A 22466-nucleotide genomic window follows, 5' to 3' on the forward strand; every position below is an offset into this window, starting at 1 on the left:
AGCGAGCGAGCCAGATATGAGAGCAAGCGAGCAAGCCAGATATGAGAGCAAGCGAGCAAGCCAGATATGAGAGCGAGCGAGCCAGACATGAGAGCGAGCGAGCCAGATATGCGAGCGAGCGAGCCAGATAAGAGAGCGAGCCAGACAAGAGAGCAAGCGAGCGAGCCAGATGTGAGAGCATGGGAGCCAGATATGCGTGCGAGCGATAAAAGAGAGCGAGCCAGACAAGAGAGCAAGAGAGCGAGCCAGATATGAGAGCAAGCAAACCAGCCAGATATGAGAGCGAGCGAGCCAGATATGAGAGCGAGCAAGACAAGAGAGCAAGCGAGCTAGCCAGATATGAGAGCAAGCGAGCGAGCCAGATTTGAGAGCAGCGAGCCAGATATGCGAGCGAGCCAGATAAGAGAGCGAGCCAGACAAGAGAGCAAGCGAGCGAGCCAGATATGAGAAAAAGTGAGCGAGCCAGATATGAGAGCAAGCGAGCGAGCCAGATATGAGAGCAAGCGAGCAAGCCAGATATGAGAGCAAGCGAGCGAGCCAGATTTGAGAGCGAGCGAGCTAGATATGCGAGCGAGCCAGATAAGAGAGTGAGCCAGACAAGAGAGCAAGCGAGCGAGCCAGATATGAGAGTAAGCGAGCGAGCCAGATATGAGAGCAAGCGAGCAAGCCAGATATGAGAGCGAAGCGAGCCAGACATGAGAGCGAGCGAGCCAGATATGCGAGCGAGCCAGATAAGAGAGCGAACCAGACAAGAGAGCAAGCGAGCGAGCCAGATGTGAGAGCAAGCTAGCCAGATATGCGAGCGAGCCATAAAAGAGAGCGAGACAGACAAGAGAGCAAGCGAGCGAGCCAGATATGAGAGCGAGCTAGCAAGGCAGATATAAGAGCGAGCCAGATAAGAGAGCGAGCCAGACAACAGAGCAAGCGAGCCAGATATGAGAGCAAGCGAGCCAGCTAGATGTGAGAGCGAGCGAGCCAGGTATGCGAGCGAGCCAGATAAGAGAGCGAGCCAGACAAGAGAGCATGCGAGAAAGCCAGATATGAGAGCGAGCCAGACATGAGAGCAAGCGAGCGAGCCAGATATGAGAGCGAGCGAGCCAGATAAGAGAGCAAGCCAGACAAGAGAGCAAGCGAGCGAGCCAGATATGAGAGCAAGCGAACCAGCCAGATATGAGAGCGAGCGAGCCAGATATGAGAGCGAGCAAGCCAGACATGAGAGCGAGCGAGCCAGATATGCGAGCGAGCGGGCCAGATAAGAGAGCGAGCCAGACAAGAGAGCAAGCGAGCGAGCCAGATGTGAGAGCATGGGAGCCAGATATGCGTGCGAGCGATAAAAGAGAGCGAGCCAGACAAGAGAGCAAGCGAGCGAGCCAGATATGGGAGCAAGCAAACCAGCCAGATATGAGAGCGAGCGAGCCAGATATGAGAGCGAGCAAGACAAGAGAGCAAGCGAGCTAGCCAGATATGAGAGCAAGCGAGCGAGCCAGATTTGAGAGCAGCGAGCCAGATATGAGAAAAAGCGAGCGAGCCAGATATGAGAGCAAGCGAGCGAGCCAGATATGAGAGCAAGCGAGCGAGCCAGATATGAGAGCAAGCGAGCAAGCCAGATATGAAAGCAAGCGAGCAAGCCAGATTTGAGAGCGAGCGAGCCAGATATGCGAGCGAGCCAGATAAGAGAGTGAGCCAGACAAGAAAGCAAGCGAGCGAGCCAGATATGAGAGCAAGCGAGCCAGCCAGATATGAGAGAGAGCGAGCCAGATAAGAGAGCGAGCAAGGCAAGAGAGCAAGCGAGCTAGCCAGATATGAGAGCAAGCGAGCGAGCCAGATTTGAGAGCGAGCAAGCCAGATATGCGAGCGAGCCAGATAAGAGAGCGAGCCAGACAAGAGAGCAAGCGAGTGAGCCAGATATGAGAGCAAGCGAGCGAGCCGAATATGAGAGCAAGCGAGCAAGCCAGATATGAGACTGAGCGAGCAAGCCAGATATGAGAGCAAGCGAGCGAGCCAGATATGCAAACGAGCCATAAAAGAGAGTGAGACAGACAAGAAAGCAAGCGAGCGAGCCAGATATGAGAGCAAGCGAGCCAGCCAGACATGAGAGCAAGCGAGCCAGCCAGATGTGAGAGCGAGCGAGCCAGATAAGAGATCGAGCAAGACAAGAGAGCAAGCGAGCTAGCCAGATATGAGAGCAAGCGAGCGAGCCAGATTTGAAAGCGAGCGAGCCAGATATGCGAGCGAGCCAGATAAGAGAGCGAGCCAGACAAGAGAGCAAGAGAGCGAGCCAGACAAGAGAGCAAGCGAGCGAGCCAGATATGAGAAAAAGCGAGCGAGCCAGATATGAGAGCAAGCGAGCGAGCCAGATATGAGAGCAAGCGAGCAAGCAGATATGAGAGCGAGCGAGCCAGACATGAGACGGAGCGAGTAAGATATGAGAGCGAGCGAACCAGATATGCGAGGCGAGCATAAAAGAGAGCGAGACAGACAAGAGGAGCAAGCGAGCGAGCCAGATATGAGAGCAAGCTAGCAAGCCAGATATGAGAGCGAGCCAGATAAGAGAGCGAGCCAGACAAGAGAGCAAGCGAAGCGAGCCAAATATGAGAGCAAGCGAGCCAGCTAGATGTGAGAGCGAGCGAGCCAGATATGTGAGCGAGCCAGATAAGAGAGCGAGCCAGACAAGAGAGCAAGCGAGCGAACCAGATATGAGAGCAAGCGAGCGAGCCAGATATGAGAGCAAGCGAGCCAGATAAGAGAGCAAGCCAGACAAAAGAGCAAGCGTGCAAGCCAGATATGCTAGCGAGCAAGCCAGATAAGAGAGCGAGCCAGACAGGAGAGCAAGCGAGCAAGCCAGATATGAGAGCAAGCGAACCAGCCAGATATGAGAGCGAGCGAGCCAGATATGCGAGCGAGCCAGATAAGAGAGCGAGGCCAGACAAGAGAGCAAGCGAGCGAGCCAGATATTAGAAACAAGCGAGCGAGCCAGATATGAGAGCAAGCGAGCAAGCAGATATGAGAGCGAGCGAGCCAGACATGAGAGCGAGCGAGCCAGATATGCGAGCGAGCCAGATAAGAGAGCGAGCCAGACAAGAGAGCAAGCGAGCGAGCCAGATGTGAGAGCAAGGGAGCCAGATATGCGTGCGAGCGATAAAAGAGAGCGAGAAAGACAAGAGTAGCAAGCGAGCGAGCCAGATATGAGAACAAGCGAGCCAGATATGAGAGCAAGCGAGCAAGCCAGATATGAGAGCAAGCGAGCAAGCCAGATATGAGAGCGAGCGAGCCAGACATGAGAGCGAGCGAGCCAGATATGCGAGCGAGCGAGCCAGATAAGAGAGCGAGCCAGACAAGAGAGCAAGCGAGCGAGCCAGATGTGAGAGCATGGGAGCCAGATATGCGTGCGAGCGATAAAAGAGAGCGAGCCAGACAAGAGAGCAAGCGAGCGGAGCCAGATATGAGAGCAAGCAAACCAGCCAGATATGAGAGCGAGCGAGCCAGATATGAGAGCGAGCAAGACAAAGAGAGCAAGCGAGCTAGCCAGATATGAGAGCAAGCGAGCGAGCCAGATTTGAGGAGCAGCGAGCCAGATATGCGAGCGAGCCAGATAAGAGAGCGAGCCAGACAAGAGAGCAAGCGAGCGAGCCAGATATGAGAAAAAGTGAGCGAGCCAGATATGAGAGCAAGCGAGCGAGCCAGATATGAGAGCAAGCGAGCAAGGCCAGATATGAGAGCAAGCGAGCGAGCCAGATTTGAGAGGCGAGCGAGCTAGATATGCGAGCGAGCCAGATAAGAGAGTGAGCCAGACAAGAGAGCAAGCGAGCGAGCCAGATATGAGAGTAAGCGAGCGAGCCAGATATGAGAGCAAGCGAGCAAGCCAGATATGAGAGCGAAGCGAGCCAGACATGAGAGCGAGCGAGCCAGATATGCGAGCGAGCCAGATAAGAGAGCGAACCAGACAAGAGAGCAAGCGAGCGAGCCAGATGTGAGAGCAAGCTAGCCAGATATGCGAGCGAGCCATAAAAGAGAGCGAGACAGACAAGAGAGCAAGCGAGCGAGCCAGATATGAGAGCGAGCTAGCAAGGCAGATATAAGAGCGAGCCAGATAAGAGAGCGAGCCAGACAACAGAGCAAGCGAGCCAGATATGAGAGCAAGCGAGCCAGCTAGATGTGAGAGCGAGCGAGCCAGGTATGCGAGCGAGCCAGATAAGAGAGCGAGCCAGACAAGAGAGCATGCGAGAAAGCCAGATATGAGAGCGAGCCAGACATGAGAGCAAGCGAGCGAGCCAGATATGAGAGCGAGCGAGCCAGATAAGAGAGCAAGCCAGACAAGAGAGCAAGCGAGCGAGCCAGATATGAGAGCAAGCGAACCAGCCAGATATGAGAGCGAGCGAGCCAGATATGAGAGCGAGCGAGCCAGACATGAGAGCGAGCGAGCCAGATATGCGAGCGAGCGGGCCAGATAAGAGAGCGAGCCAGACAAGAGAGCAAGCGAGCGAGCCAGATGTGAGAGCATGGGAGCCAGATATGCGTGCGAGCGATAAAAGAGAGCGAGCCAGACAAGAGAGCAAGCGAGCGAGCCAGATATGAGAGCAAGCAAACCAGCCAGATATGAGAGCGAGCGAGCCAGATATGAGAGCGAGCAAGACAAGAGAGCAAGCGAGCTAGCCAGATATGAGAGCAAGCGAGCGAGCCAGATTTGAGAGCAGCGAGCCAGATATGAGAAAAAGCGAGCGAGCCAGATATGAGAGCAAGCGAGCGAGCCAGATATGAGAGCAAGCGAGCGAGCCAGATATGAGAGCAAGCGAGCAAGCCAGATATGAAAGCAAGCGAGCAAGCCAGATTTGAGAGCGAGCGAGCCAGATATGCGAGCGAGCCAGATAAGAGAGTGAGCCAGACAAGAGAGCAAGCGAGCGAGCCAGATATGAGAGTAAGCGAGCGAGCCAGATATGAGAGCAAGCGAGCGAGCCAGATATGTGAGCGAGCCAGATAAGAGAGCGAGCCAGACAAGAGAGCAAGCGAGCGAGCCAGATATGAGAGCAAGCGAGCGAGCCAGATATGAGAGCGAGCGAGCCAGATAAGAGAGCAAGCCAGACAAAAGAGCAAGCGTGCAAGCCAGATATGCTAGCGAGCAAGCCAGATAAGAGAGCGAGCCAGACAGGAGAGCAAGCGAGCGAGCCAGATATGAGAGCAAGCGAACCAGCCAGATATGAGAGCGAGCGAGCCAGATATGAGAGCGAGCGAGCCAGACATGAGAGTGAGCGAGCCAGATATGCGAGCGAGCGAGCCAGATAAGAGAGCGAGCCAGACAAGAGAGCAAGCGAGCGAGCCAGATGTGAGAGCATGGGAGCCAGATATGCGTGCGAGCGATAAAAGAGAGCGAGCCAGACAAGAGAGCAAGCGAGCGAGCCAGATATGAGAGCAAGCAAACCAGCCAGATATGAGAGCGAGCGAGCCAGATATGAGAGCGAGCAAGACAAGAGAGCAAGCGAGCTAGCCAGATATGAGAGCAAGCGAGCGAGCCAGATTTGAGAGCAGCGAGCCAGATATGCGAGCGAGCCAGATAAGAGAGCGAGCCAGACAAGAGAGCAAGCGAGCGAGCCAGATATGAGAAAAAGTGAGCGAGCCAGATATGAGAGCAAGCGAGCGAGCCAGATATGAGAGCAAGCGAGCAAGCCAGATATGAGAGCAAGCGAGCGAGCCAGATTTGAGAGCGAGCGAGCTAGATATGCAAGCGAGCCAGATAAGAGAGTGAGCCAGACAAGAGAGCAAGCGAGCGAGCCAGATATGAGAGTAAGCGAGCGAGCCAGATATGAGAGCAAGCGAGCAAGCCAGATATGAGAGCGAAGCGAGCCAGACATGAGAGCGAGCGAGCCAGATATGCGAGCGAGCCCGATAAGAGAGCGAACCAGACAAGAGAGCAAGCGAGCGAGCCAGATGTGAGAGCAAGCTAGCCAGATATGCGAGCGAGCCATAAAAGAGAGCGAGACAGACAAGAGAGCAAGCGAGCGAGCCAGATATGAGAGCGAGCTAGCAAGGCAGATATAAGAGCGAGCCAGATAAGAGAGCGAGCCAGACAAGAGAGCAAGCGAGCGAGCCAGATATGAGAGTAAGCGAGCGAGCCAGATATGAGAGCAAGCGAGCGAGCCAGATATGTGAGCGAGCCAGATAAGAGAGCGAGCCAGACAAGAGAGCAAGCGAGCGAGCCAGATATGAGAGCAAGCGAGCGAGCCAGATATGAGAGCGAGCGAGCCAGATAAGAGAGCAAGCCAGACAAAAGAGCAAGCGTGCAAGCCAGATATGCAAGCGAGCAAGCCAGATAAGAGAGCGAGCCAGACAGGAGAGCAAGCGAGCGAGCCAGATATGAGAGCAAGCGAACCAGCCAGATATGAGAGCGAGCGAGCCAGATATGAGAGCGAGCGAGCCAGACATGAGAGCGAGCGAGCCAGATATGCGAGCGAGCGAGCCAGATAAGAGAGCGAGCCAGATAAGAGAGCAAGCGAGCGAGCCAGATGTGAGAGCATGCGAGCCAGATATGCGTGCGAGCGATAAAAGAGAGCGAGCCAGACAAGAGAGCAAGCGAGCGAGCCAGATATGAGAGCAAGCAAACCAGCCAGATGTGAGAGCGAGCGAGCCAGATATGAGAGCGAGCAAGACAAGAGAGCAAGCGAGCTAGCCAGATATGAGAGCAAGCGAGCGAGCCAGATTTGAGAGCAGCGAGCCAGATATGCGAGCGAGCTAGATAAGAGAGCGAGCCAGACAAGAGAGCAAGCGAGCGAGCCAGATATGAGAAAAAGTGAGCGAGCCAGATATGAGAGCAAGCGAGCGAGCCAGATATGAGAGCAAGCGAGCAAGCCAGATATGAGAGCAAGCGAGCGAGCCAGATTTGAGAGCGAGCGAGCTAGATATGCAAGCGAGCCAGATAAGAGAGTGAGCCAGACAAGAGAGCAAGCGAGCGAGCCAGATATGAGAGTAAGCGAGCGAGCCAGATATGAGAGCAAGCGAGCAAGCCAGATATGAGAGCGAAGCGAGCCAGACATGAGAGCGAGCGAGCCAGATATGCGAGCGAGCCAGATAAGAGAGCGAACCAGACAAGAGAGCAAGCGAGCGAGCCAGATGTGAGAGCAAGCTAGCCAGATATGTGAGCGAGCCATAAAAGAGAGCGAGACAGACAAGAGAGCAAGCGAGCGAGCCAGATATGAGAGCGAGCTAGCAAGGCAGATATAAGAGCAAGCCAGATAAGAGAGCGAGCCAGACAAGAGAGCAAGCGAGCGAGCCAGATATGAGAGTAAGCGAGCGAGCCAGATATGAGAGCAAGCGAGCGAGCCAGATATGTGAGCGAGCCAGATAAGAGAGCGAGCCAGACAAGAGAGCAAGCGAGCGAGCCAGATATGAGAGCAAGCGAGCGAGCCAGATATGAGAGCGAGCGAGCCAGATAAGAGAGCAAGCCAGACAAAAGAGCAAGCGTGCAAGCCAGATATGCTAGCGAGCAAGCCAGATAAGAGAGCGAGCCAGACAGGAGAGCAAGCGAGCGAGCCAGATATGAGAGCAAGCGAACCAGCCAGATATGAGAGCGAGCGAGCCAGATATGAGAGCGAGCGAGCCAGACATGAAAGCGAGCGAGCCAGATATGCGAGCGAGCGAGCCAGATAAGAGAGCGAGCCAGACAAGAGAGCAAGCGAGCGAGCCAGATGTGAGAGCATGGGAGCCAGATATGCGTGCGAGCGATATAAGAGAGCGAGCCAGACAAGAGAGCAATCGAGCGAGCCAGATATGAGAGCAAGCAAACCAGCCAGATATGAGAGCGAGCGAGCCAGATATGAGAGCGAGCAAGACAAGAGAGCAAGCGAGCTAGCCAGATATGAGAGCAAGCGAGCAAGCCAGATATGAGAGCGAAGCGAGCCAGACATGAGAGCGAGCGAGCCAGATATGCGAGCGAGCCAGATAAGAGAGCGAACCAGACAAGAGAGCAAGCGAGCGAGCCAGATGTGAGAGCAAGCTAGCCAGATATGCGAGCGAGCCATAAAAGAGAGCGAGACAGACAAGAGAGCAAGCGAGCGAGCCAGATATGAGAGCGAGCTAGCAAGGCAGATATAAGAGCGAGCCAGATAAGAGAGCGAGCCAGACAAGAGAGCAAGCGAGCCAGACATGAGAGCAAGCGAGCCAGCTAGATGTGAGAGCGAGCGAGCCAGGTATGCGAGCGAGCCAGATAAGAGAGCGAGCCAGACAAGAGAGCAAGCGAGAAAGCCAGATATGAGAGCGAGCCAGACATGAGAGCAAGCGAGCGAGCCAGATATGAGAGCGAGCGAGCCAGATAAGAGAGCAAGCCAGACAAGAGAGCAAGCGTGCGAGCCAGATATGCTAGCGAGCAAGCCAGATAAGAGAGCGAGCCAGACAAGAAAGCAAGCGAGCGAGCCAGATATGAGAGCAATCGAGCGAGCCAGATATGAGAGAGAGCGAGCCAGATAAGAGAGCGAGCAAGGCAAGAGAGCAAGCGAGCGAGCCAGATTTGAGAGCGAGCAAGCCAGATATGCGAGCGAGCCAGATAAGAGAGCGAGCCAGACAAGAGAGCAAGCGAGTGAGCCAGATATGAGAGCAAGTGAGCGAGCCGAATATGAGAGCAAGCGAGCAAGCCAGATATGAGACTGAGCGAGCAAGCCAGATATGAGAGCAAGCGAGCGAGCCAGATATGCAAACGAGCCATAAAAGAGAGTGAGACAGACAAGAAAGCAAGCGAGCGAGCCAGATATGAGAGCAAGCGAGCCAGCCAGACATGAGAGCAAGCGAGCCAGCCAGATGTGAGAGCGAGCGAGCCAGATAAGAGATCGAGCAAGACAAGAGAGCAAGCGAGCTAGCCAGATATGAGAGCAAGCGAGCGAGCCAGATTTGAAAGCGAGCGAGCCAGATATGCGAGCGAGCCAGATAAGAGAGCGAGCCAGACAAGAGAGCAAGCGAGCGAGCCAGACAAGAGAGCAAGCGAGCGAGCCAGATATGAGAAAAAGCGAGCGAGCCAGATATGAGAGCAAGCGAGCGAGCCAGATATGAGAGCGAGCGAGCCAGACATGAGACGGAGCGAGTAAGATATGAGAGCGAGCGAACCAGATATGCGAGCGAGCCATAAAAGAGAGCGAGACAGACAAGAGAGCAAGCGAGCGAGCCAGATATGAGAGCAAGCTAGCAAGCCAGATATGAGAGCGAGCCAGATAAGAGAGCGAGCCAGACAAGAGAGCAAGCGAGCGAGCCAAATATGAGAGCAAGCGAGCCAGCTAGATGTGAGAGCGAGCGAGCCAGATATGTGAGCGAGCCAGATAAGAGAGCGAGCCAGACAAGAGAGCAAGCGAGCGAACCAGATATGAGAGCAAGCGAGCGAGCCAGATATGAGAGCGAGCGAGCCAGATAAGAGAGCAAGCCAGACAAAAGAGCAAGCGTGCAAGCCAGATATGCTAGCGAGCAAGCCAGATAAGAGAGCGAGCCAGACAGGAGAGCAAGCGAGCGAGCCAGATATGAGAGCAAGCGAACCAGCCAGATATGAGAGCGAGCGAGCCAGATAAGAGAGCGAGCCAGATAAGAGAGCGAGCCAGACAAGAGAGCAAGCGAGCGAGCCAGATATGAGAACAAGCGAGCGAGCCAGATATGAGAGCAAGCGAGCAAGCCAGATATGAGAGCAAGCGAGCAAGCCAGATATGAGAGCGAGCGAGCCAGACATGAGAGCGAGCGAGCCAGATATGCGAGCGAGCGAGCCAGATAAGAGAGCGAGCCAGACAAGAGAGCAAGCGAGCGAGCCAGATGTGAGAGCAAGGGAGCCAGATATGCGTGCGAGCGATAAAAGAGAGCGAGACAGACAAGAGAGCAAGCGAGCGAGCCAGATATGAGAGCGAGCTAGCAAGGCAGATATAAGAGCGAGCCAGATAAGAAAGCGAGCCAGACAAGAGAGCATGCGAGCCAGATATGAGAGCAAGGGAGACAGCTAGATGTGAGAGCGTGCGAGCCAGGTATGAGAGCGAGCCAGATAAGAGAGCGAGCCAGACAAGAGAGCAAGCGAGAAAGCCAGATATGAGAGCGAGCGAGCCAGACATGAGAGCAAGCGAGCGAGCCAGATATGAGAGCGATCGAGCCAGATAAGAGAGCAAGCGTGCGAGCCAGATATGCTAGCGAGCAAGCCAGATAAGAGAGCGAGCCAGACAAAAGAGCAAGCGAGCGAGCCAGATATGAGAGCAAGCGAGCGAGCCAGATGTGAGAGCGAGACAGATAAGAGAGCAAGCCAGACAAGAGAGCAAGCGAGCGAGCCAGATATGAGAGTAAGCGAGCGAGCCAGATATGAGAGCAAGCGAGCAAGCCAGATATGAGAGCGAGCGAGCCAGACATGAGAGCGAGCGAGCCAGATATGCGAGCGAGCGAGCCAGACAAGAGAGCAAGCGAGCGAGCCAGATGGGAGAGCAAGCTAGCCAGATATGCGAGCGAGCCATAAAAGAGAGCGAGACAGACAAGAGAGCAAGCGAGCGAGCCAGATATGAGAGCGAGCTAGCAAGGCAGATATAAGAGTGAGCCAGATAAGAGAGCGAGCCAGACAGGAGAGCAAGCGAGCCAGATATGAGAGCGAGCCAGATAAGAGAGCGACCCAGACAAGAGAGCAAGCGAGCGAGCCAGATATGAGAGCAAGCGAGCGAGCCGGATATGAGAGCGAGCGAGCGAGCCAGATATGAGAGCGATCGAGCCAGATAAGAGAGCAAGCGAGCGAGCCAGATATGAGAGCAAGCGAGCGAGCCAGACATGAGAGCAAGCGAGCGAGCCAGATATGAGAGCGATCGAGCCAGATAAGAGAGCAAGCGTGCGAGCCAGATATGCTAGCGAGCAAGCCAGATAAGAGAGCGAGCCAGACAAGAGAGCAAGTGAGCGAGCCAGATATGAGAGCAAGCGAGCGAGCCAGATGTGAGAGCGAGACAGATAAGAGAGCAAGACAGACAAGAGAGCAAGCGTGCGAGCCAGATATGCTAGCGAGCAAGCCAGATAAGAGAGCGAGCCAGACAAGAGAGCAAGCGAGCGAGCCAGATATGAGAGCAATCGAACCAGCCAGATATGAGAACGAGCGGGCCAGATATGAGAGCGAGCAAGACAAGAGAGAAAGCGAGCTAGCCAAATATGAGAGCAAGCGAGCGAGCCAGATATGAGAGCAAGCGAGCGAGCCAGATATGAGAGCAAGCGAGCAAGCCAGATATGAGAGCAAGCGAGCAAGCCAGATTTGAGAGCGAGCGAGCCAGATATGCGAGCGAGCCAGAGAAGAGAGCGAGCCAGACAAGAGAGCAAGCGAGCTAGCCAGATATGAGAAAAAGCGAGCGAGCCAGATATGAGAGCAAGCGAGCGAGCCAGATATGAGAGCAAGCGAGCAAGCCAGATATGAGAGCAAGCGAGCAAGCCAGATTTGAGAGCGAGCGAGCCAGATATGCGAGCGAGCCAGATAAGAGAGTGAGCCAGACAAGAGAGCAAGCGAGCGAGCCAGATATGAGAGTAAGCGAGCGAGCCAGATATGAGAGCAAGCGAGCAAGCCAGATATGAGAGCGAAGCGAGCCAGACATGAGAGCGAGCGAGCCAGATATGCGAGCGAGCGAGCCAGATAAGAGAGCGAGCCAGACAAGAGAGCAAGCGAGCGAGACAGATGTGAGAGCAAGCTAGCCAGATATGCGAGCGAGCCATAAAAGAGAGCGAGACAGACAAGAGAGCAAGCGAGCGAGCCAGATATGAGAGCGAGCTAGCAAGGCAGATATAAGAGCGAGCCAGATATGAGAGCAAGCCAGACAAGAGAGCAAGCGAGCCAGATATGAGAGCAAGCGAGCCAGCTAGATGTGAGAGCGAGCGAGCCAGGTATGCGAGCGAGCCAGATAAGAGAGCGAGCCAGACAAGAGAGCAAGCGAGAAAGCCAGATATGAGAGCGAGCCAGACATGAGAGCAAGCGAGCGAGCCAGATATGAGAGCGAGCGAGCCAGATAAGAGAGCACGCCAGACAAGAGAGCAAGCGTGCGAGCCAGATATGCTAGCGAGCAAACCAGATAAGAGAGCGAGCCAGACAAGAGAGCAAGCGAGCGAGCCAGATATGAGAGCAAGCGAGCCAGCCAGATATGAGAGCGAGCGAGCCAGATAAGAGAGCAAGCAAGACAAGAGAGCAAGCGAGCTAGCCAGATATGAGAGCAAGCGAGCGAGCCAGATTTGAGAGCGAGCGAGCAAGATATGCGAGCGAGCCAGTTAAGAGAGCGAGCCAGACAAGAGAGCAAGCGAGCGAGCCAGATATGAGAGCAAGCGAGCGAGCCAGACATGAGAGCAAGCGAGCGAGCCAGATATGAGAGCGATCGAGCCAGATAAGAGAGCAAGCGTGCGAGCCAGATATGCTAGCGAGCAAGCCAGATAAGAGAGTGAGCCAGACAAGAGAGCAAGTGAGCGAGCCAGATATGAGAGCAAGCGAGCGAGCCAGATGTGAGAGCGAGACAGATAAGAGAGCAAGCCAGACAAGAGAGCAAGCGTGCGAGCCAGATATGCTAGCGAGCAAGCCAGATAAGAGAGCGAGCCAGACAAGAGAGCAAGCGAGCGAGCCAGATATGAGAGCAATCGAACCAGCCAGATATGAGAGCGAGCGAGCCAGATATGAGAGCGAGCAAGACAAGAGAGAAAGCGAGCTAGCCAAATATGAGAGCAAGCGAGCGAGCCAGATATGAGAGCAAGCGAGCGAGCCAGATATGAGAGCAAGCGAGCAAGCCAGATATGAGAGCAAGCGAGCAAGCCAGATTTGAGAGCGAGCGAGCCAGATATGCGAGCGAGCCAGAGAAGAGAGCGAGCCAGACAAGAGAGCAAGCGAGCGAGCCAGATATGAGAAAAAGCGAGCGAGCCAGATATGAGAGCAAGCGAGCGAGCCAGATATGAGAGCAAGCGAGCAAGCCAGATATGAAAGCAAGCGAGCAAGCCAGATTTGAGAGCGAGCGAGCCAGATATGCGAGCGAGCCAGATAAGAGAGTGAGCCAGACAAGAGAGCAAGCGAGCGAGCCAGATATGAGAGTAAGCGAGCGAGCCAGATATGAGAGCAAGCGAGCGAGCCAGATATGTGAGCGAGCCAGATAAGAGAGCGAGCCAGACAAGAGAGCAAGCGAGCGAGCCAGATATGAGAGCGAGCGAGCCAGATAAGAGAGCAAGCCAGACAAAAGAGCAAGCGTGCAAGCCAGATAAGAGAGCGAGCCAGACAGGAGAGCAAGCGAGCGAGCCAGATATGAGAGCAAGCGAACCAGCCAGATATGAGAGCGAGCGAGCCAGATATGAGAGCGAGCGAGCCAGACATGAGAGCGAGCGAGCCAGATATGCGAGCGAGCGAGCCAGATAAGAGAGCGAGCCAGACAAGAGAGCAAGCGAGCGAGCCAGATGTGAGAGCATGGGAGCCAGATATGCGTGCGAGCGATAAAAGAGAGCGAGCCAGACAAGAGAGCAAGCGAGCGAGCCAGATATGAGAGCAAGCAAACCAGCCAGAAATGAGAGCGAGCGAGCCAGATATGAGAGCGAGCAAGACAAGAGAGCAAGCGAGCTAGCCAGATATGAGAGCAAGCGAGCGAGCCAGATTTGAGAGCAGCGAGCCAGATATGAGAAAAAGCGAGCGAGCCAGATATGAGAGCAAGCGATCGAGCCAGATATGAGAGCAAGCGAGCAAGCCAGATATGAAAGCAAGCGAGCAAGCCAGATTTGAGAGCGAGCGAGCCAGATATGCGAGCGAGCCAGATAAGAGAGTGAGCCAGACAAGAGAGCAAGCGAGCGAGCCAGATATGAGATTAAGCGAGCGAGCCAGATATGAGAGCAAGCGAGCGAGCCAGATATGTGAGCGAGCCAGATAAGAGAGCGAGCCAGACAAGAGAGCAAGCGAGCGAGCCAGATATGAGAGCAAGCGAGCGAGCCAGATATGAGAGCGAGCGAGCCAGATAAGAGAGCAAGCCAGACAAAAGAGCAAGCGTGCAAGCCAGATATGCTAGCGAGCAAGCCAGATAAGAGAGCGAGCCAGACAAGAGAGCAAGCGAGCGAGCCAGATATGAGAGCAAGCGAACCAGCCAGATATGAGAGCGAGCGAGCCAGATATGAGAGCGAGCCAGACATGAGAGCGAGCGAGCCAGATATGCGAGCGAGCGGGCCAGATAAGAGAGCGAGCCAGACAAGAGAGCAAGCGAGCGAGCCAGATGTGAGAGCATGGGAGCCAGATATGCGTGCGAGCGATAAAAGAGAGCGAGCCAGACAAGAGAGCAAGCGAGCGAGCCAGATATGAGAGCAAGCAAACCAGCCAGATATGAGAGCGAGCGAGCCAGATATGAGAGCGAGCAAGACAAGAGAGCAAGCGAGCTAGCCAGATATGAGAGCAAGCGAGCGAGCCAGATTTGAGAGCAGCGAGCCAGATATGAGAAAAAGCGAGCGAGCCAGATATGAGAGCAAGCGAGCGAGCCAGATATGAGAGCAAGCGAGCAAGCCACATATGAAAGCAAGCGAGCAAGCCAGATTTGAGAGCGAGCAAGCCAGATATGCGAGCGAGCCAGATAAGAGAGTGAGCCAGACAAGAGAGCAAGCGAGCGAGCCAGATATGAGAGTAAGCGAGCGAGCCAGATATGAGAGCAAGCGAGCGAGCCAGATATGTGAGCGAGCCAGATAAGAGAGCGAGCCAGACAAGAGAGCAAGCGAGCGAGCCAGATATGAGAGCAAGCGAGCGAGCCAGATATGAGAGCGAGCGAGCCAGATAAGAGAGCAAGCCAGACAAAAGAGCAAGCGTGCAAGCCAGATATGCTAGCGAGCAAGCCAGATAAGAGAGCGAGCCAGACAGGAGAGCAAGCGAGCGAGCCAGATATGAGAGCAAGCGAACCAGCCAGATATGAGAGCGAGCGAGCCAGATATGAGAGCGAGCGAGCCAGACATGAGAGCGAGCGAGCCAGATATGTGAGCGAGCGAGCCAGATAAGAGAGCGAGCCAGACAAGAGAGCAAGCGAGCGAGCCAGATGTGAGAGCATGGGAGCCAGATATGCGTGCGAGCGATAAAAGAGAGCGAGCCAGACAAGAGAGCAAGCGAGCGAGCCAGATATGAGAGCAAGCAAACCAGCCAGATATGAGAGCGAGCGAGCCAGATATGAGAGCGAGCAAGACAAGAGAGCAAGCGAGCTAGCCAGATATGATAGCAAGCGAGCGAGCCAGATTTGAGAGCAGCGAGCAAGATATGCGAGCGAGCCAGATAAGAGAGCGAGCCAGACAAGAGAGCAAGCGAGCGAGCCAGATATGAGAAAAAGTGAGCGAGCCAGATATGAGAGCAAGCGAGCGAGCCAGATATGAGAGCAAGCGAGCAAGCCAGATATGAGAGCAAGCGAGCGAGCCAGATTTGAGAGCGAGCGAGCTAGATATGCAAGCGAGCCAGATAAGAGAGTGAGCCAGACAAGAGAGCAAGCGAGCGAGCCAGATATGAGAGTAAGCGAGCGAGCCAGATATGAGAGCAAGCGAGCAAGCCAGATATGAGAGCGAAGCGAGCCAGACATGAGAGCGAGCGAGCCAGATATGCGAGCGAGCCAGATAAGAGAGCGAACCAGACAAGAGAGCAAGCGAGCGAGCCAGATGTGAGAGCAAGCTAGCCAGATATGCGAGCGAGCCATAAAAGAGAGCGAGACAGACAATAGAGCAAGCGAGCGAGCCAGATATGAGAGCGAGCTAGCAAGGCAGATATAAGAGCGAGCCAGATAAGAGAGCGAGCCAGACAAGAGAGCAAGCGAGCGAGCCAGATATGAGAGTAAACGAGCGAGCCAGATATGAGAGCAAGCGAGCGAGCCAGATATGTGAGCGAGCCAGATAAGAGAGCGAGCCAGACAAGAGAGCAAGCGAGCGAGCCAGATATGAGAGCAAGCGAGCGAGCCAGATAAGAGAGCGAGCGAGCCAGATAAGAGAGCAAGCCAGACAAAAGAGCAAGCGTGCAAGCCAGATATGCTAGCGAGCAAGCCAGATAAGAGAGCGAGCCAGACAGGAGAGCAAGCGAGCGAGCCAGATATGAGAGCAAGCGAACCAGCCAGATATGAGAGCGAGCGAGCCAGATATGAGAGCGAGCGAGCCAGACATGAGAGCGAGCGAGCCAGATATGCGAGCGAGCGAGCCAGATAAGAGAGCGAGCCAGATAAGAGAGCAAGCGAGCGAGCCAGATGTGAGAGCATGCGAGCCAGATATTCGTGCGAGCGATAAAAGAGAGCGAGCCAGACAAGAGAGCAAGCGAGCGAGCCAGATATGAGAGCAAGCAAACCAGCCAGATATGAGAGCGAGCGAGCCAGATATGAGAGCGAGCAAGACAAGAGAGCAAGCGAGCTAGCCAGATATGAGAGCAAGCGAGCGAGCCAGATTTGAGAGCAGCGAGCCAGATATGCGAGCGAGCCAGATAAGAGAGCGAGCCAGACAAGAGAGCAAGCGAGCGAGCCAGATATGAGAAAAAGTGAGCGAGCCAGATATGAGAGCAAGCGAGCGAGCCAGATATGAGAGCAAGCGAGCAAGCCAGATATGAGAGCAAGCGAGCAAGCCAGATATGAGAGCGAAGCGAGCCAGACATGAGAGCGAGCGAGCCAGATATGCGAGCGAGCCAGATAAGAGAGCGAACCAGACAAGAGAGCAAGCGAGCGAGCCAGATGTGAGAGCAAGCTAGCCAGATATGCGAGCGAGCCATAAAAGAGAGCGAGACAGACAAGAGAGCAAGCGAGCGAGCCAGATATGAGAGCGAGCTAGCAAGGCAGATATAAGAGCGAGCCAGATAAGAGAGCGAGCCAGACAAGAGAGCAAGCGAGCCAGATATGAGAGCAAGCGAGCCAGCTAGATGTGAGAGCGAGCGAGCCAGGTATGCGAGCGAGCCAGATAAGAGAGCGAGCCAGACAAGAGAGCAAGCGAGAAAGCCAGATATGAGAGCGAGCCAGACATGAGAGCAAGCGAGCGAGCCAGATATGAGAGCGAGCGAGCCAGATAAGAGAGCAAGCCAGACAAGAGAGCAAGCGTGCGAGCCAGATATGCTAGCGAGCAAGCCAGATAAGAGAGCGAGCCAGACAAGAAAGCAAGCGAGCGAGCCAGATATGAGAGCAAGCGAGCCAGCCAGATATGAGAGAGAGCGAGCCAGATAAGAGAGCGAGCAAGGCAAGAGAGCAAGCGAGCTAGCCAGATATGAGAGCAAGCGAGCGAGCCAGATTTGAGAGCGAGCAAGCCAGATATGCGAGCGAGCCAGATAAGAGAGCGAGCCAGACAAGAGAGCAAGCGAGTGAGCCAGATATGAGAGCAAGCGAGCGAGCCGAATATGAGAGCAAGCGAGCAAGCCAGATATGAGACTGAGCGAGCAAGCCAGATATGAGAGCAAGCGAGCGAGCCAGATATGCAAACGAGCCATAAAAGAGAGTGAGACAGACAAGAAAGCAAGCGAGCGAGCCAGATATGAGAGCAAGCGAGCCAGCCAGACATGAGAGCAAGCGAGCCAGCCAGATGTGAGAGCGAGCGAGCCAGATAAGAGATCGAGCAAGACAAGAGAGCAAGCGAGCTAGCCAGATATGAGAGCAAGCGAGCGAGCCAGATTTGAAAGCGAGCGAGCCAGATATGCGAGCGAGCCAGATAAGAGAGCGAGCCAGACAAGAGAGCAAGCGAGCGAGCCAGACAAGAGAGCAAGCGAGCGAGCCAGATATGAGAAAAAGCGAGCGAGCCAGATATGAGAGCAAGCGAGCGAGCCAGATATGAGAGCAAGCGAGCAAGCCAGATATGAGAGCGAGCGAGCCAGACATGAGACGGAGCGAGTAAGATATGAGAGCGAGCGAACCAGATATGCGAGCGAGCCATAAAAGAGAGCGAGACAGACAAGAGAGCAAGCGAGCGAGCCAGATATGAGAGCAAGCTAGCAAGCCAGATATGAGAGCGAGCCAGATAAGAGAGCGAGCCAGACAAGAGAGCAAGCGAACGAGCCAAATATGAGAGCAAGCGAGCCAGCTAGATGTGAGAGCGAGCGAGCCAGATATGTGAGCGAGCCAGATAAGAGAGCGAGCCAGACAAGAGAGCAAGCAAGCGAACCAGATATGAGAGCAAGCGAGCGAGCCAGATATGAGAGCGAGCGAGCCAGATAAGAGAGCAAGCCAGACAAGAGAGCAAGCGAGCGAGCCAGATGTGAGAGCAAGGGAGCCAGATATGCGTGCGAGCGATAAAAGAGAGCGAGACAGACAAGAGAGCAAGCGAGCGAGACAGATATGAGAGCGAGCTAGCAAGGCAGATATAAGAGCGAGCCAGATAAGAAAGCGAGCCAGACAAGAGAGCAAGCGAGCGAGCCAGATGTGAGAGCAAGGGAGCCAGATATGCGTGCGAGCGATAAAAGAGAGCGAGACAGACAAGAGAGCAAGCGAGCGAGACAGATATGAGAGCGAGCTAGCAAGGCAGATATAAGAGCGAGCCAGATAAGAAAGCGAGCCAGACAAGAGAGCAAGCGAGCCAGATATGAGAGCAAGGGAGACAGCTAGATGTGAGAGCGTGCGAGCCAGGTATGAGAGCGAGCCAGATAAGAGAGCGAGCCAGACAAGAGAGCAAGCGAGAAAGCCAGATATGAGAGCGAGCGAGCCAGACATGAGAGCAAGCGAGCGAGCCAGATATGAGAGCGATCGAGCCAGATAAGAGAGCAAGCGTGCGAGCCAGATATGCTAGCGAGCAAGCCAGATAAGAGAGCGAGCCAGACAAAAGAGCAAGCGAGCGAGCCAGATATGAGAGCAAGCGAGCGAGCCAGATGTGAGAGCGAGACAGATAAGAGAGCAAGCCAGACAAGAGAGCAAGCGAGCGAGCCAGATATGAGAGTAAGCGAGCGAGCCAGATATGAGAGCAAGCGAGCAAGCCAGATATGAGAGCGAGCGAGCCAGACATGAGAGCGAGCGAGCGAGCCAGATATGAGAAAAAGTGAGCGAGCCAGATATGAGAGCAAGCGAGCGAGCCAGATATGAGAGCAAGCGAGCAAGCCAGATATGAGAGCAAGCGAGCGAGCCAGATTTGAGAGCGAGCGAGCTAGATATGCAAGCGAGCCAGATAAGAGAGTGAGCCAGACAAGAGAGCAAGCGAGCGAGCCAGATATGAGAGTAAGCGAGCGAGCCAGATATGAGAGCAAGCGAGCAAGCCAGATATGAGAGCGAAGCGAGCCAGACATGAGAGCGAGCGAGCCAGATATGCGAGCGAGCCAGATAAGAGAGCGAACCAGACAAGAGAGCAAGCGAGCGAGCCAGATGTGAGAGCAAGCTAGCCAGATATGCGAGCGAGCCATAAAAGAGAGCGAGACAGACAAGAGAGCAAGCGAGCGAGCCAGATATGAGAGCGAGCTAGCAAGGCAGATATAAGAGCGAGCCAGATAAGAGAGCGAGCCAGACAAGAGAGCAAGCGAGCGAGCCAGATATGAGAGTAAGCGAGCGAGCCAGATATGAGAGCAAGCGAGCGAGCCAGATATGTGAGCGAGCCAGATAAGAGAGCGAGCCAGACAAGAGAGCAAGCGAGCGAGCCAGATATGAGAGCAAGCGAGCGAGCCAGATATGAGAGCGAGCGAGCCAGATAAGAGAGCAAGCCAGACAAAAGAGCAAGCGTGCAAGCCAGATATGCTAGCGAGCAAGCCAGATAAGAGAGCGAGCCAGACAGGAGAGCAAGCGAGCGAGCCAGATATGAGAGCAAGCGAACCAGCCAGATATGAGAGCGAGCGAGCCAGATATGAGAGCGAGCGAGCCAGACATGAGAGCGAGCGAGCCAGATATGCGAGCGAGCGAGCCAGATAAGAGAGCGAGCCAGACAAGAGAGCAAGCGAGCGAGCCAGATGTGAGAGCATGGGAGCCAGATATGCGTGCGAGCGATAAAAGAGAGCGAGCCAGACAAGAGAGCAAGCGAGCGAGCCAGATATGAGAGCAAGCAAACCAGCCAGATATGAGAGCGAGCGAGCCAGATATGAGAGCGAGCAAGACAAGAGAGCAAGCGAGCTAGCCAGATATGAGAGCAAGCGAGCGAGCCAGATTTGAGAGCAGCGAGCCAGATATGCGAGCGAGCCAGATAAGAGAGCGAGCCAGAAAAGAGAGCAAGCGAGCGAGCCAGATATGAGAAAAAGTGAGCGAGCCAGATATGAGAGCAAGCGAGCGAGCCAGATATGAGAGCAAGCGAGCAAGCCAGATATGAGAGCAAGCGAGCAAGCCAGATATGAGAGCAAGCGAGCGAGCCAGATTTCAGAGCGAGCGAGCTAGATATGCGAGCGAGCCAGATAAGAGAGTGAGCCAGACAAGAGAGCAAGCGAGCGAGCCAGATATGAGAGCAAGCGAGCAAGCCAGATATGAGAGCGAAGCGAGCCAGACATGAGAGCGAGCGAGCCAGATATGCGAGCGAGCCAGATAAGAGAGCGAACCAGACAAGAGAGCAAGCGAGCGAGCCAGATGTGAGAGCAAGCTAGCCAGATATGCGAGCGAGCCATAAAAGAGAGCGAGACAGACAAGAGAGCAAGCAAGCGAGCCAGATATGAGAGCGAGCTAGCAAGGCAGATATAAGAGCGAGCCAGATAAGAGAGCGAGCCAGACAAGAGAGCAAGCGAGCCAGATATGAGAGCAAGCGAGCCAGCTAGATGTGAGAGCGAGCGAGCCAGGTATGCGAGCGAGCCAGATAAGAGAGCGAGCCAGACAAGAGAGCAAGCGAGAAAGCCAGATATGAGAGCGAGCCAGACATGAGAGCAAGCGAGCGAGCCAGATATGAGAGCGAGCGAGCCAGATAAGAGAGCAAGCCAGACAAGAGAGCAAGCGTGCGAGCCAGATATGCTAGCGAGCAAGCCAGATAAGAGAGCGAGCCAGACAAGAAAGCAAGCGAGAGAGCCAGATATGAGAGCAAGCGAGCCAGCCAGATATGAGAGAGAGCGAGCCAGATAAGAGAGCGAGCAAGGCAAGAGAGCAAGCGAGCTAGCCAGATATGAGAGCAAGCGAGCGAGCCAGATTTGAGAGCGAGCAAGCCAGATATGCGAGCGAGCCAGATAAGAGAGCGAGCCAGACAAGAGAGCAAGCGAGTGAGCCAGATATGAGAGCAAGCGAGCGAGCCGAATATGAGAGCAAGCGAGCAAGCCAGATATGAGACTGAGCGAGCAAGCCAGATATGAGAGCAAGCGAGTGAGCCAGATATGCAAACGAGCCATAAAAGAGAGTGAGACAGACAAGAAAGCAAGCGAGCGAGCCAGATATGAGAGCAAGCGAGCCAGCCAGACATGAGAGCAAGCGAGCCAGCCAGATGTGAGAGCGAGCGAGCCAGATAAGAGATCGAGCAAGACAAGAGAGCAAGCGAGCTAGCCAGATATGAGAGCAAGCGAGCGAGCCAGATTTGAAAGCGAGCGAGCCAGATATGCGAGCGAGCCAGATAAGAGAGCGAGCCAGACAAGAGAGCAAGCGAGCGAGCCAGACAAGAGAGCAAGCGAGCGAGCCAGATATGAGAAAAAGTGAGCGAGCCAGATATGAGAGCAAGCGAGCGAGCCAGATATGAGAGCAAGCGAGCAAGCCAGATATGAGAGCGAGCGAGCCAGACATGAGACGGAGCGAGTAAGATATGAGAGCGAGCGAACCAGATATGCGAGCGAGCCATAAAAGACAGCGAGACAGACAAGAGAGCAAGCGAGCGAGCCAGATATGAGAGCAAGCTAGCAAGCCAGATATGAGAGCGAGCCAGATAAGAGAGCGAGCCAGACAAGAGAGCAAGCGAGCGAGCCAAATATGAGAGCAAGCGAGCCAGCTAGATGTGAGAGCGAGCGAGCCAGATATGTGAGCGAGCCAGATAAGAGAGCGAGCCAGACAAGAGAGCAAGCGAGCGAACCAGATATGAGAGCAAGCGAGCGAGCCAGATATGAGAGCGAGCGAGCCAGATAAGAGAGCAAGCCAGACAAAAGAGCAAGCGTGCAAGCCAGATATGCTAGCGAGCAAGCCAGATAAGAGAGCGAGCCAGACAGGAGAGCAAGCGAGCGAGCCAGATATGAGAGCAAGCGAACCAGCCAGATATGAGAGCGAGCGAGCCAGATATGCGAGCGAGCCAGATAAGAGAGCGAGCCAGACAAGAGAGCAAGCGAGCGAGCCAGATATGAGAACAAGCGAGCGAGCCAGATATGAGAGCAAGCGAGCAAGCCAGATATGAGAGCGAGCGAGCCAGATATGCGAGCGAGCCAGATAAGAGAGCGAGCCAGACAAGAGAGCAAGCGAGCGAGCCAGATATTAGAACAAGCGAGCGAGCCAGATATGAGAGCAAGCGAGCAAGCCAGATATGAGAGCGAGCGAGCCAGACATGAGAGCGAGCGAGCCAGATATGCGAGCGAGCCAGATAAGAGAGCGAGCCAGACAAGAGAGCAAGCGAGCGAGCCAGATGGGAGAGCAAGCTAGCCAGATATGCGAGCGAGCCATAAAAGAGAGCGAGACAGACAAGAGAGCAAGCGAGCGAGCCAGATATGAGAGCGAGCTAGC

This window comes from Hyla sarda, chromosome 11, assembly GCF_029499605.1.
Source record: "Hyla sarda isolate aHylSar1 chromosome 11, aHylSar1.hap1, whole genome shotgun sequence".
NCBI classification, from domain to species: domain Eukaryota; kingdom Metazoa; phylum Chordata; class Amphibia; order Anura; family Hylidae; genus Hyla; species Hyla sarda.